The 15,954-nt window shown below is 29.2% G+C and overlaps 1 long non-coding RNA gene across 6 annotated transcripts; it reads left to right on the top strand.

The window, feature by feature from the left end:
• The first annotated feature begins 7,348 nt into the window (after positions 1–7,348).
• Positions 7,349–11,534, top strand: LOC145958263 (uncharacterized). 6 transcript variants are annotated; one of them, XR_014433974.1, is made up of 4 exons: positions 7,349–7,842; positions 7,976–8,260; positions 9,911–10,016; positions 11,159–11,534. It is a non-coding gene; the product is annotated as an uncharacterized LOC145958263 (long non-coding RNA). The 6 variants fall into 6 exon arrangements; XR_014433975.1 differs by having other exon boundaries at positions 9,908–10,016; XR_014433973.1 differs by lacking the exon at positions 7,976–8,260 and having other exon boundaries at positions 7,357–7,842; positions 9,908–10,016.
• The last annotated feature ends 4,420 nt before the right edge of the window (positions 11,535–15,954 follow it).

The following is a 15,954-nucleotide window of genomic DNA, read 5'->3' as shown; positions in this document are numbered from 1 at the left end:
TGCTTTCCAAGCTCTCTTGTCTCTGGGTCAATTCCTATTAGCCATAGAGGTTGTCTGATTACTAAGAACGTAGTTCAAATTGCATAATGTTAATTATATTATGTACAACTATGCAAGTGCAAGTTTATAAGAGTTACAGTTAATTGGAAAAACAATAAAAAGAATGAAGAGAAACCAACCATAGTTCAAACTAGTACATGACTTTGTCAATTCTCGGCTCACTAAGAAAGTACGGATTTTAGAATTCTCTTATTTTGAGGACATGTTTGGAAGTAGTTATATAAGAAAAAGAAAATGAAAGGTTAATTGTTTTTCTGACTAGTAAACTACATCAATTTTGCTATTTCAATCTCTAAGTTCAAATTGCGTAATGGATCTAAGTATTTAAATATTTAATGAATAAAAATATTTTATTATTATATTATTGATATGAAATATCTATTGATTTTGTCCATAACTAATTTTGAAATTTGACTTATCATCTTTAAGGGATGTTTGATAGGAAAGAAAACTTTTTATACCACAAATCATAATTATGAGAATTATAAATCCCGAAATCATGATTTATGAAAATGCTAAAATTTGTTTGGTTACTCATTCCTAAAAATATTTATATAAGAATTTTGAGAATCTAAGGTTTTCATATTTGGTTACAATAGCATATTATTGAATATATTTACAAAAATATTTTTTATTAACATAACCTCATTAAATATATTTAATTACTCAAATCTTATTAAAAATATGACATTAAATTTCTTATGATTTAATTACTTTTTGAAGATAATAAAAAATTAAATACATATATACACAATTTTTTCATATAATAATATTTGCATTTGATGAAACTTAAACTATTTTTAAAAAATTGAAAATTTAGTTAAAATTATTTAAATACAAAATTTAAAAAAAAATAAAGAAATAAAAATATTACCTTATAATTAAGAAAGATAAAAATATAATATATTTCATTTCATTCAAAATAAATAAATAAAAAGTGTTAATAAATACCATTAAACTATAGAAACAAAATAAATTTTAATAATATTAATAAAATCAACAAGTGTGACACCCTTTATCTTTGTATACACATCACACAATATAACATGATATAAAAATTGAATAATCTTGATGTAATAATGAACTCAAAGTCGTACAAGTAGAGAGGTATCACATTTTACACAAACTAAACTCAGCTGAAATAATAAATTATAAGGGAAATAAAATCAGTTACTCAATATAACTAACATAAACCAATTTTTAACTAATCCTAATCTAAACTCCGATGTCACATGTCTTATTAGAGCACTTTTAAAACAAGAATTATGTCTCGTCACTGACATCACCAAGATCTTGATGAGCATTGCCTACAATAACATATATAGACAAGACATGGAACACAAGGGAGAGAGAAAACTTCTCACTCTAGCTTATGGCATAGAATAAGAAACAGATAGTCAAACACACTCCATATTTTATTTATACAATAGCATGATAATAACAATCAACTATCACCATTATTCGTTTATCACTACCAACATAATCACTCATTAACAACGCATCAATCATAAGTAATTCAGACAAATGCAAATGTGGAATGCAATAGTACGAACTCTCGATTTGCATGTATGTGGTACCAATCTCAAGATATGCACAGTGCATATTAAATAATTTGTCAATTTGTTGATTTACGTGTATATGATGCATGTCACACAGACTCCTTCATATTATGAATTCAATTTATACATATGTTCAATGATTTCTCATCCAACAATTTGTCATAAGACACAAATTTCATATAATTATATACAATTTGATTAACCACTCATATCATAACCATTCAATGCATACCCTTAGGGTTTCCATAAGAACCCATAAGCAACTCAATTCATACCAAAAAGGGATAAATGTCCTATAACCTTAACTCTTTAAATTTTTTAACAAAAATATTATTAATCTAATAGCAAAAACATAGGGTGTTACAATTCTTCCCCCCTCTTTTTTTTTTTGGAATTTCATCCCCGAAATTACCTAAAGTGAATAAAAACAAATAGTACTCTCTCATTTGGCTCTCAAATTCCCATGTAGCGCTTTCCTCAACATTTCCTCCCCCAAACACCTTAACCTTAACTCGATAATATATAATATTTCTCAATAATGTGTTAAGTCAAAAACCGATCTTAGGTCCCTCATTTTTCGTAATTTTTAATGATAACAAGCACTATGTTTTTCAGCAAGAAAATATTTTCAAAAATTTATTGTTTCAAACTATATAAGACAAAGTAACATTTGTAAGAGAAGCAAATTAGACGAAGCATAACTATTTTCATGTTCTTAATGTTCATTATTTATTATGAATGACATGTTTGAATTTTCACATGAATGTTTTATACATTAATAGATCAAAAGTCATTGTCTTGGAACTCACATTCTATTAAAAGTGTATAAAGGCATGTCAGAACCCAAAAAAATCCGATCTTATCCACAGATGATTTGGACTTTCATTTGGAAATCTCATCAATTAGGAAATGCCAAGAGATCAGACTAATCCCTAACCAATGATTTTTGAAAAAAGTCCAAAGGAACAACCACCAATATTTTACTTAAAATATTGGAAAAAAAGAATAGGTTTTCAAAAGTTAATTATGGCCTTGATAGCCAGAATCAGGTTCGGGGTTCGATTACGTGTATGGAAGATATAAGACACCCTACAATGTCCTAATTTGGTAACCCATGACGATTTTAGCATAATAATAAATAATAATTTGAATGTTTACCCCTTTTATTAATTATTTATAAGACAAAAATACATATTATCTACATGGCTATTTATTTATTTATTGCATATAAGAAAAATAATGAATATAATAATAAATAAAATAATAAATAAAATGATAAATAAAATAATAAATGAAATAATAAATAAAATAATAAACAATAATAAAATAAAATAAATAAAACAATAAATAAAAGAGAAGAATTTAAAACCTTCAAATTAAGCTTCTTATAAGGGAATCTTCCCAAATGCGCGTATGACGCGTTTTGGAAACCCTTTGCTCTACAAAAAGTCACACTATCACTCAAAGATTTATATAGAGAGGGGGGAAGTTATGCAACTTGAAGTGTCCAATCCTTTGGCTATAGGGTTTCTTATATAGTCATCTAGGAGGCAAAAGAATAAGAGAATTGTCCGATGTGGGACTAAATCTTACAAAAATAAAATCTTTTTCTAAGCACGATGTAGGACCTTTAGAGAATTTGTTAACCCTCGGATCGTGTTGGTTCTTTTATGGTACCCTCACAATATATTGATCTTCAAATTCAACATCGGATTGTTGAAATTAGGTCTGTAGTGAGATATACTATCAAAACAAAAACGTTGTCTAGTATAAGACTCGTGTTTTCCAGCTTTAGTGCGAGGCTTCAAGAGAATTCATTAATCGTTGGATCATGTTGAAAATTTGATGATATATTCTCACTACATTGATCTTTAACTTCAACGTTTGGAATGTCAAAATTAGGTCTGTAGCGAGAGATATTATCAAAGCAAAAACATTGCCCAACGCGAAGCTTTTCTAGAAAGGGGAACGGGTCATTCCAATTTTGAAATGGGTTGTTCCAAGATTGGGAATGGCCATTCCAAGGTTGGGAACGGTTGTTCCACACCCCAGATTAGGTTTTTGAGTTTTCTAGACCTCCCAGAGCTATCTTGGTTTGTTTAGGTGCTTTATTGGGCCCTCGAGGACCATTTCTCCCATTCTAGTAGTCCCCAGGCAAAATTAGGTGTCTACAAGGCATGTAAAACATCAAAACAAAGGATAAGGATCCCAATTCTCACAAAAAAATGCAGTAAAAGCATTGCATCCTCACTGCACATTGACTTTGCTTCCTATTGTTCCCACTTTGTTATTCTACTTTGATAAGTAGCTTGATCTATCAAATATAAAGATGTAAATTTTGGTGAAAGACATTAACTGAAGCATTTAATGCATCAATTAATAGATGTTTTCTCTCTCTAGATTAGACAAAGGAGTAAGACGGAGTAGTTTTATGAATCAGACTTAAGAAGTTGCAATGATCATCTCTTTAAACTAATATATAAGAAGCTTTGGAACTCAAGAGAAGAGATAAAGATAGAGAACACATACAACTCAAGAGAGAATCACGTACATAGAAAATCTTCTTCAAAAGATCTTTTACACTTAAACTTTTGTTGTAATCACGTCTAGAGGAGATGACAACAACCTTTTAATACCTCTTTAACTATTGTTATAGGATAGAGCCTAGAGAGACTTGTCTGAAAAAGAGTACTTGGGGTTGAGCCTAGAGAGGCTTATTTGTGAAAAAGAATACTTGTAGTGGCTTGAGGAGGTCAATCAAAGAACACTTGTATTAAGTCTGAAGTGGCTTGATGAAAGAATACTTATAACTTTGTTGAAAGTTAGTAGAACTCAATCTGGTTGGATTGAAAACTAGACATAGCCTCGATGGTTGAGTTAAACCAATATAAAAATTGTTTATATTCATTGATTACTCTTACATCTATCGCAAGTACTATTTCACTAACTTGCAAACATATAAGTTTTTTATATATATTATTCAACCACCAAAGTTAGTTGCAGCCTCTAACAACCCACAACGTAGCATGCTACAAATATTTTTATCTGGAGCTGTGATCCTCATAGTATGCTCTCAATTAAATAATTATAAATTCAACAATAACATATAATTAAACGAAAAAAAAAATTTAATTGCAAAACATAAGTTTCATTAATTTGAATTTCACAAGCACTAGAATATAGATACAGTAAATAATTTACAATACCACCAACGCCAAGCTCACAGGGCCTATGACAAAAGAATACTAATGACTAGTAGCAAATTTGGCATCTTTGTTGTACTCAATTTCTCCATCCAAATAAAATTGACACTCATTTTAAACGCTCACATTTGGCTTTGAGTGCCCCAACTATGGTTGGAGAGACCACTCTTCTACGCCAATCCCAAATTTGGTTTAAGCATATTCGACCCCGATGCTCTCATTCCTGCTTCTAAATCCTTGATCAATTTCAACACCCAAACAAAGCAAAATTAGCATTGCAACAAGAATTTATCTAAAATCAAAATAAACTAATAAATAATTTTAGGTAAAAATACTCTTTTTGTTCCTTATATTATTTATTAGATTCATTTTAGTCCTACTTTAATTAATTGAATCAATTTAGTCTCACATCTTTAAAATATATCTCAATATTTGATTTTTCCCCCCATTTTAAATACTTAACCGATTATCTACGTGGAATTGTTTATTATTTTTTAAGTGAGCTGTCATGACACGTGTCATGCTAGTCCCATATCTTTAAAATGTATCTTAATGCTTGATTTTCCGTCTCCTTCATTTTAAATACTTAACTAATGGAATTGTTTATTATTATTTTAAGTAAGTTGTCATGACACGTGTCATGCTAGCTATCATGACACGTGTTATGCTAGCTGTCATGTGACATGTCATGAAAGCTGACTAAAAAAATAATAAACAATTCCACATAGACAATTTGTTAATTATTTAAAATGGAGAGGACGAAAAATCAAACATTGAGGCACATTTTAAAGATGTGAGACTAAATTAATTCAAATAATTAATGTGTGATTAAATTGACACTAATAAATAATATAAAGGACAAAAAATGTATTTTTGTCATAATCTTATTAACAATATTCCCTCTGGATGCGGTTGATTTTGAACAGAGGTGCTTGAAGATAAAGGTTCCCCCTCTCTCTCACAGGAGACACTGTTTAGAATTAAGGTGTTATGGTAACTTGAGCCCACGAAACCCACAAGTGACACCACCATGATGCTCATGTTCATCCCAATTATGATCAATAGTCATGGAAAAAACTTAAATAATTTGTGTTGTTGGTTCCACTTCTCAACCATATGCCACCACCGAGATTTTGGATTCCAACGAGCCTTAGGATTTATAGGACCAAATGCACCTTGTTGTAATAGTGTATTTTGTTGAGAATTTTCATAGACAATTTTAAGTCCTTTAGATTATTGTCTATGGATGTTGAGAACACAAATGTATCTGAACTCCTAAGGTGTGCAATGCATTGCTCTAAATGACTTACCCACAAATTCCTACGGAAGTCCCTAGGATATAATAGAATTTTTCTAGTACGAGTCCCCTAAGATACAACAGGATCTTCCTAATACTAGATTGAGGATATAGAACTAACAAGTTCTTAACCGAAAAAAGAAAGAACAAAGAAGAGAGCAGTGCTCTGTGCATCTGACTCTTATTGAATCTCAACATTTGTAGGAGGGACACTAACCATTGTGACTATAATAAATCACAATAATTAAAATCAATTAATTTTACAATATTTTGATCATTAAAATTAATTAAAATTACAATGGTCAAGTTATTATATCTCATTAAAACTTATATTAATTAGGTTTTAATAATAATAATTAATAAAATAATTATTTTAAATTTAAACTAATTTCACGAATAAATTAATATTTTGAGATATTTCAAAATGTACCAAATTAAGTTGTCTATTTTATTTTATGCAAATCTTTTTTACAATTTAATATTTATTTTTAAAATTTTATCTAAAATAATTATACATACTTTCTTTTAAACATTTTCTTTTAATATATTTTAAATTTTTTTTGAATTTAAAATACTTATATAGCATGTAAAAGTAAATTACCCTTTCAAGAGATGAGTATTCTAATGTTCTCTTATATTATGTTTATATATATATATATATATATATATATATATATATATATATATATATATATATCTTACATCCCTGTTAGATTTTTGAGTATATTACATTTTACTTTATTTTTAATTTTTTCATTAAAAGCTTGTTAGCTTCCATTGAAAAAAATATATATATTATTAGAAAATCTTTTACACTATCATTCTCTTATATATACAAGAATTATAGCATTCTCACTTCTTTTTGTTCAAAACATACATTCCTCTCCTTAACATTTGCAAATATTTATTACACTTTACTCTATTTTTATTTATTTTTTGTTAAAAACGATTTTATAACTAAAATAATTTTGTACTATCTAACCGAGAGATTTAAATATAACGTTTTCTTTTTATTTTAAAATATAAAATTAAAAATACACCACACTTTTCACAAATTTATATTTTTTATCAAAAGAAAATAATAATTTCCATTAAAAGAATAATTTTGACCAAGTGATTTATTAATATATATATATATGTGTGTGTGTTTGCAACTTTTTTATAAAAACTAATGTTACTAAATTATTTGATATTTACACTACAAATATTTAGTGGGGGTTATTTTACGGAGGTTTTAAAAACCCCCTCAAATTAACATGATTTGCGGCGTTTTGAAGGAACGCTCAAAATCGTAAGAATAGTGGCGGTTTTTTAGGTTTATGCCCTCCCAAATTCATAGGCATTTTTTCTTGAAAATTTTTCACCATTTTCCCTCTTTTACTTTTCCCGCACAATTTCTTTTCACCCAGTCCCTCCAATTTTCACCGCGTTTGCCTTTTACTGACTTGCTCATCCGCGCTCCGTTGCCTTGCTCCTCCATCCAAGCGCTCCGTGCACCACTTAACTCATCTACGCACGTTGCCTTTCTCATCCACTTCCATCGCTCCGCTCAGCCGCGCATTGCTTTGTTCATCCAAGCGCTGCTCCGGTCATCCGCGCGTGTGGCTTCGCTCATCCGTACGTCGTTCCCACATTCTCCTCCCTAGAAGACGATATTAGGGCCAATCTCCCACGTTTTCGCTCTGCTAAACCCTCTCTCTCACCCTAGCTTGTAGTGTTTCAAGTATGTTTCCTCTTCCTTTTCTGCAATTTCATCTATTAAAGAGAAAGTGTTTGACAATTATATTGTTGTCGTAGGGTTTGTGATTTGTTGAAAAGATGTTGAAAATGATTGTTTGTTTGATTGATTTTACAAGTGGTGTGTGAACCTGGTGGTGTCTTCTTTGAAAAGCTTTGGCCAAATGAAGTCTAATGGTGTATACGTTAGGGAAAAAACTCTGGTGGGTCTGAATTTCCTGATACAGAGTCTTATGCCAAAGTCAAATATGTGTGCAATGGATAAAAGGTCCAGAACCGATACATATTCACATTTGGCTTGTTGACAAGCAGTGGAAAAAGATCAACTAATGTGAGAAAAAAAACAGAGACACGGTTACCCTTTGCTTTCCGAGTTTCGAAAAGTGTTTTCACATTTGTTAAAGGTAAAGGCCTATGTATGGCGTCTCAAAGAAGAAACTTCCCCACAACTTTGGATAAAATTTAACCAATCCTTTGAAAATCTTAGTCCTGTCCAAACTTGGCAGAATGGGAAAAAAATAAATAAATAATAAAATCTCCCCCCTTCTCTATACTAGGAGTTTCCACTTGCTTCATTTTCATGTTTCTGTATTCTGTGTTCATGTTTTGGGATGGCTTGTGTTGTTTGCATCGTTATGGCATGCTTGGAAAATTCTGGTGTCTTTATATTTTATGTTGGTCATTGATAGAGGTATATGTTGGTCATTGATGTGGTATATGTTCGGCCCACCTGTTCCTTGTTGGTCATTGATAGAGGAAATGCTGCTCTTCGACAAATCTCTCTTGACCAGGAAGACTGTGATTATCAGTCTAATTCAATTTCTAGTACATGTTTATATTCTTTTCTTCTGGTTGATTTTAGTTGATATCATTCAGATTCTGTAAATATCCCTGTATTATTTACTACATTGCTTAGTTTCCTTAGTAGTTTATTTCCTTAGGTGATTCTAATTTCCTTGGGATTGATCCTGTTGGTCTTGTTTGTAAATATGTAAATATTGTGTACAATTTATTCATGAAAATCAATCAATTAGATATTCTGATTCTAGTTGGTTCCAGAACTCTCTAGTTTGACCTTAGTCTCCTTGTTGTCTAGTTCTTCCATCATCAGCTTCAGAAGTCACTGTAGGCTACTGTTTGATATCTTTTATCATTGAATATAATAATTTCTGTTTATACAAGATGAAAATACAGTGCTGTTTTTTCCTTTACCTTCCAAGCATGTAACGACAAGACAAGAAAGTTTTGGATGCTTTATACTTCACTGTGGAACAATTGTAGCCTTTGTAAGATGTGATGCAGATGTTATGGTTTTGGATTTAAAAGTCACCTTTAAATAGGAAAAAATAAAAAGCAAGGAAAGAAAGAAAAAAGGCATCCAATATGAGTTATGATCTGCTGATAAAAAAATATGATGAAAGAAAAAAAAGTAAATACTGTGGTGATTGCATCACTGTTTGTCCCTTACTATGAAATCATTTGCTGGACATTTTCTGCTAAGATTTTTTTACTTGCATCTCTCTCATGGTATATTTAGTTAAGCTGGGAGTGGAGAGAGTAGCTGGTAGCTTTATTTTTTGTATCTTCATATGAAATGGTAGCCTTAGTTGCAACTTCTAGTGCAATGTGGAAAAGTGTTTGAGTTTCCTATTTGGTTTTTATGATTGCATGGATGTATCTTCCTCCTTCATCTCTCTTTTTACTGGAGGTGTGGTATTACTTCTATTTTAGGCTTGTTTAATAATTAAATTCCTGTTCTGACTTCTGTTCTTAAACTTCGTAAGGCATGCTTTCTGTAGGGTAAACCCTTAAAAATGTTCAGACCTAATTCCTTTTCCATGTTTAGATGTATAATCTTTAATTAAGAGTGTTTGTGTGTTCAGTATTAGAATTAGAATAGGTGGTGTTGGTAGTATTTTTTCAATTAAACTTAGAGTTTTACCTTGATAATACGTGTTGATATTTAATGGAACAATTTATTACATACATTATCAAAATGAAACTTCAATTTTGACAAACAACAACTATATCCACCTAAGTTTTGTTTCCAGCAGGATCATCAAGAATAAACGTGAAGGCTGTTCCCCTGTTGCACAAGCTCGCAGTTTCACCAATAATTGATCAATTGCTTCAGCTGTCTCTGGAGTCACTTTCTAGAAGGTAAAAAGCATAACATTAAATTACAGAGTCACTTTCCATTCTTCCACTAAATGAAATTACAGTGTTAAAGAAAAAGAAAAGAAATTAAATATGCTAATCTTAAGAATGATTGGTGTTATTTTCTAAATCTACTTTAATATTATGCACTATATATATATATATATATAATATATATATATACACCAATGAGATTTACATTAAATATACTTACATAGTATTATAATAAAACTTGGATTCTGAATGAATAAGAACACCAACTATATTTAAAGAATACCAACTATACTTAAAAAAATTTACCTAAATTTTATTAAAAAAAAACATCACAGCATTAGAAATAACATGCTAATAACGTCAGCTCATGTCAAAAGTAAGAAAACAAGTGTGTATTTTTTTTTCCATGGACATCAAGTGTGTATTTATGATTAGAAAGTTTAATTTTCATGTATTATTAGTTTATTACACACTAACGATCTTGTAATTTTCAATCAATTAAAAATCATTTATATATATTTTTTACAATAATTATCACAAAAGGTAATGATTTTATCATATGTACAATAATATAGTTTTAAATACCTGTAAAACATATTTATATTGTGACCATATTTTAATTAAATAATGATTAAAATAAATCATATATTTAAAAATAATATATTAAATTAATTAATTCTAGATCATGCATTATTGGGGACTTTTTTGTTTTCATCTCTCTTTTTTATTTCTTTCTTTTCCTTACATTGACCTATTAACACTCATCATTTATTTGAAAAACGTTAAGATGTGATTCTTATAAGAGATATTGTCATAAATTATAATAAAAGTTATAGGGTTTATTTTTTATTATTTTTTCTTTTTACTGCGAGAAAAAGTATAGTTGTATGCATTTTACGAAACTTTAATAAAATATAGTTAGTAGTTGAATGGAAAGATTCTTAAATTATTTTGAAGTAAGTTAAATCTCATCTCTTCTTTTACTTTAATTTTGGTTTGATTTTTTTCTTTTTAAGTCAAATTATTTCTTAAGATACTTATTAGTTTGATCTCGGAGATTGTACTTGAATTATGGAATTATATATTAAGACTAAATTATACATCCTTTATCTCTAAATTGTACTGATACTAATTTATTTTTCTTATTTCAGCCTAGTGATATTGGAAGTGAACCTGAATCGCCATTAGATGCTAGAGGATCATCTGGTGGTAGCAACTTGAATAGTCAGTCTAATATTTAGACCTAGTTTCTTATATAGTAGATTGCTTTAGGTTATCATGATTTTTGAATTTATAAAGTGTTGTAAAAACTTAGTTTCTTTTGGTTATATATTGTGGTGTTGTATTTGCTGTCAACTTTGGACTTCTAAATTAGCTTTGCTTGTTGTTACTCTTTTGTAGTTATGTAACTTTCATTATTATCAATCCATTGTCCATTACTATTATGGATGGAGCATAAATTTGAATTTAAATTGTCCACTCAATGTGGTCTTGTTGTCACAGATATCAAATGTTTCATTATCATTATTTTTTATGTTGTTATTTTCTTTATTATTTGACATCTTGTTGTCTATATTATGGGTTTCTATTGATAGTTTGTATTCTCATTAATTTCTTTTTTTTCTTATAAAAAAGTTAATATTATCCAATGAGATTTGGATTATGTTATGAGTGCCTCCTTATTTTTCTGTATACAGGTTAAATGTAATTTAGATTAAAAAAATAAAATATATTGTGAAATAAAAAAAAACATATTCAAATTGAGGAGGTCAAAAATCCCTGCTAAACAAACCGCCGCAGAATGGAAAAGGTAGCGGAGGTTGATAAAAATCGCCGTATAATGCTAGTGGCGAACGTAACTGCGACGTTTTTATAAAACGCCATTATTTATTTTGAGGGGGGCGAAAACCGCCGCAATATGAAAAAAAAACCGCCGCAAAATGACGAATTTCTTGTAGTGTTATAATCATAAACTCTTTTTTTCATTTGAATGTCATTGCTAGTATTTTATATACTACTTACTATATAGCAATATTAAATATTGTTGTAGAATAGTCATTTATTAAAAGTAATTTTTTTTTATTAGATAATAGGTTTGAATATTAGGTTTGTTTGAGATGACTAAAGATTCGGTTTGAGTTTGCATTTTTCAAGACATGGATCATTAAAATTCTATTTGATACATGGTCATATTTCCTCAAGTAGACCCCTTAATATGATAGTGACAAAAATTGAATCTCTTAATTGGTGAGAGACTCTTAATTTAATAAATAAAGTTTTAAGTTAAAGAGAAGAAACATTAATATAGAAAATACTTAATATTTTAAGTGAATGAAGAATAACTTAATAAATTAAAAATATTTTAGAATATTTTAAAAAAAATATTTTTAAATGTGATTAAATTAAATTATGTATTTTAAAAAAAAAGTGTATACTTTATTTCTAAAATAATAGAGTGTAATTAATTTTAATTATGTTATATTAAGCAAACTAAATTGGATATATTGCAATATAGGATGAGAGAATGACAATAGCTAGTGTAATTCACTCAACAATGCAATGCAACAATGATTGTGTTTATTAGTGCACGAACTAAAATATATCATCAATGCATGAACAAATTAGAAAATAAACTACAAAATGTCTACATCAGAACCTCGTAGATAAGGACATAAAATAACAAGACTCTTGTATTCACCGTGGTAAACAAGATGATTTAGTACATGAGTTAAACCGGCCTTGGTTTCTTTTTATAGTACGTCTTGGTCTGAATTCAAATATTCAATGTTACATATCTTTCTTTCACTCTCATCTATGGCGATTAATTATCAGACATTGTTCACTGTGCTCATAGTAATTGCAATGTTTTTCAGTGGTTGTCTGGTAGCAGTGTACTATCTCATAACCAAGATGTTGTACAACGAGAAATATAGCATCAAAGCTTACCAAAAGGCATTAGCAAAAGCAGCGAGCATGGAAAGGATGTCTCATTATGAGATTCCAGCCCACAAGTATGACAAGAAGAAGCATCATGAGGACGTAGCTGATGATGGTCACAAAGATGGCACTTGTCAATGTTTTAAAAGACAGTCTTCAACCATGATTTTGCATACAACGACATCAAGATTTTTGGGCTTTTCACGATTGCAACGTTATCACAATTGCAACTCTTTCAACCCTTCTTATCCACGGTTTCCTCCTACACTAAACATCGTGCCAAGAGCACAATCACGACCTCAATTTACAACCTTCACACTTGGGCTTGGGAGAGTTCGAGGAGGGTGAAGAGTTCAAGACAATGTACGAGTATATAAGAATTTAAGAGGTTTTTTATTTTTTATTTTTAAGAAATTTCTACTAAAAATAAGTTTTTTTTTTTCTGTTTCCTTCTAATAGAGAAACTTTGGTAGAAAAATTCTCAAAAACTCTTGTAATCTATTAGAATGATGTTTAACATGAGTGTTCGTTGATTTGGCAATCTAACAAAACTGATGATCAAAATTTAATCAACTAAGTTGATTTGATTTTTTTATTGTTTCAATCCAAATAAATTAAATTTGACTTTAATTTGTTTGGATCACGGATTTGTATTTTTCAAATATGATAATTTAGAAATCGAGCCAATTAAAATGATTATTACTAGTGAGGTAAGATAGTGTTTCTATATTTTATTTAATAAAATATTTAAAAATAATCAATTCTTTCTAAATTAATTGGTACTATGCTTAGCCCTCAAATCTTAAAGTCTGAAGTTTAAGTCTTGTATTTATAAGGATAATTAATTTTTAATATTATTTTTTATGATTTAAAAAGTTAAGGATAAAATTGTCTAAAAAATCCCTACACCAAAACAAGTTATCGCCTTTATATATATTATAGATTATTATTATTATTATTATTATTATTATTATTATTATCATCATCATCATCTTAGCATTATTTTAAAATATTAATTTTATTAGTAACACAAAAATGCGTGAATTAAAGACTACTTGAATAATGATTGTAACTCAAATAATTTAGTTACGTTTGAAGGACTACTGTAGTTTTAAATGTTGGAATACTTTAATTTTAAATGTTAGATTATGTTTGAATACAAGACTATCCTTAAAATTACATGTGAGATCCATCACTAAGTTCATAATTAGGAGAGTAGAGGATGATAGAGGAGCTATCATGCCTAGAGCTGTGCTCATCATGAGTGTAAAGTACTGATCATTTCCTAAACCTTGATATTATTAGTATAAGATTTATTGCTTTCTATTTCATTTCCTATTTTACCCTTGTATTTTGGGTACCCTAAATGGTAAGATTTATTTTGTTTGTATTTTCCATTTTGCCTTTGTATTATGGGGCACTTATACTGAGATTTATTTTTAGGACTTAAACCTTAACTCGTGAGGTGAAAGTCCACTTCTTTTCTTTTTTAGGTCAAAGGGTACTTTAGTCTTTTAGGGAGGAAGGAGTCATACTTGCATTTAGGGTTCATTTAAGATACATTTGAGTACATTTGGACTTGCATTACTCAGCCATGCACTCTAAATGCAACCCTATCTCCTTTCCTTTTCCTCTATAAGTATCATAGGCCTCCCACCTCTATAAGTATCAATCCAAACACTTGGCATATCTTAAAAGGACATTTCCTTATGATAGTTTATTTTGTTTTTTGAATTAAAAAAATGTGTATACTGAGAAAAAATCACTTTTGTTAAGCTTGCAAAAAAGTTTAATATTTATCTGAGATAATGGGATAGTTGAAGACACTCGCAATCTTTCCCTCGGCCTTCATGTATGTGATATTTTTTCTTAGTGATGCCTCTTTCTCTCTCACGCTCTCTTATACATTTGGTTGTATTTTCTTTCTTCCTTTTATTAACATCGAATTGTATTAGGCAGGGGGAATAAGTATAAAAGACCATAAGACATTTATAGCTTAGGTATACTATTTCACACAAGTGACTAGTATAAGCATTCAATTCAATGATACATTGGTACCATGCATTATCCAAAATAAAAGCCATAGGAATTTCATTAGCCAACAAATCAATAATCAATAATCAATACTAGAGTCGTTTTATGCCTCATCACTTGATTGGGAGTTCCTTAATGTGCCACTATATAAGTTGGTTTTACCCGTTGCTCATGCCAATCGCATCAATCCCTATATATATTATATATTAAACACGTGTAAGGAATAATTTTAGAAGATTTGATTTTACAAAAAATTGTAAATATTTAACTTTTAATCTAATTAAATTTTTTATTTATTATAATTATTTATAAACTAAATATTAATATTTTAAAATAAATTATCAATAAATAAGAATAATTATGTTACAATATAAATTATTTATCATAAAAATTAAAATAATTTATGTTTAAAATATCTTTTGTACAATTTTTAAATATAAATTATAATTCAAACATAGTATTTACTTATGTAATTTATTATAAATTTTGATTATATTATTATAATAAGCACGTTCAACATGTAATTTTGCATAATATGGTAGTCTCTGCAACATTATCCAAGGCCTTGTCGGCAACAACATGCACATAAACAATTTTAGCAAAATTGCTTCTACTAACCTCCAATTGTGATATAATTGAGAAAAACCAAGATCAATTTGATCAATCAAGGGCAATATCAGCTGAAAAGCTCAAATCCACTTGCTAAAAAACAGACAATTTGCCACCACAACTTCGAGTTGTATTTAAATTGATCCATGATATTTGAGTTGTTTCTATCACATCATTACTCTGAAAGACGCTTTACAACATGATACAAGGTTAAATAGTGTCCTATCCGGCTATAGTGTGAAGACATGAAATTAGTTAGTGATGCTAAAGACAGCAATATAGCTAAAGGAAGATCCAGTTGTATTCCTGAAAAACATGCATGCCAGCAATTAAAAAACACAACTAGAACAACCAAAAAGAGGATAGA

The sequence above is a fragment of the Cajanus cajan genome, chromosome 5, assembly GCF_000230855.2.
Source record: "Cajanus cajan strain Asha chromosome 5, NIPB_CcT2T_4, whole genome shotgun sequence".
Lineage (NCBI taxonomy): Eukaryota > Viridiplantae > Streptophyta > Magnoliopsida > Fabales > Fabaceae > Cajanus > Cajanus cajan.
Note: the sequence above shows the minus strand (reverse complement) of the source record. Positions and strands in the feature narration are given on the sequence as shown.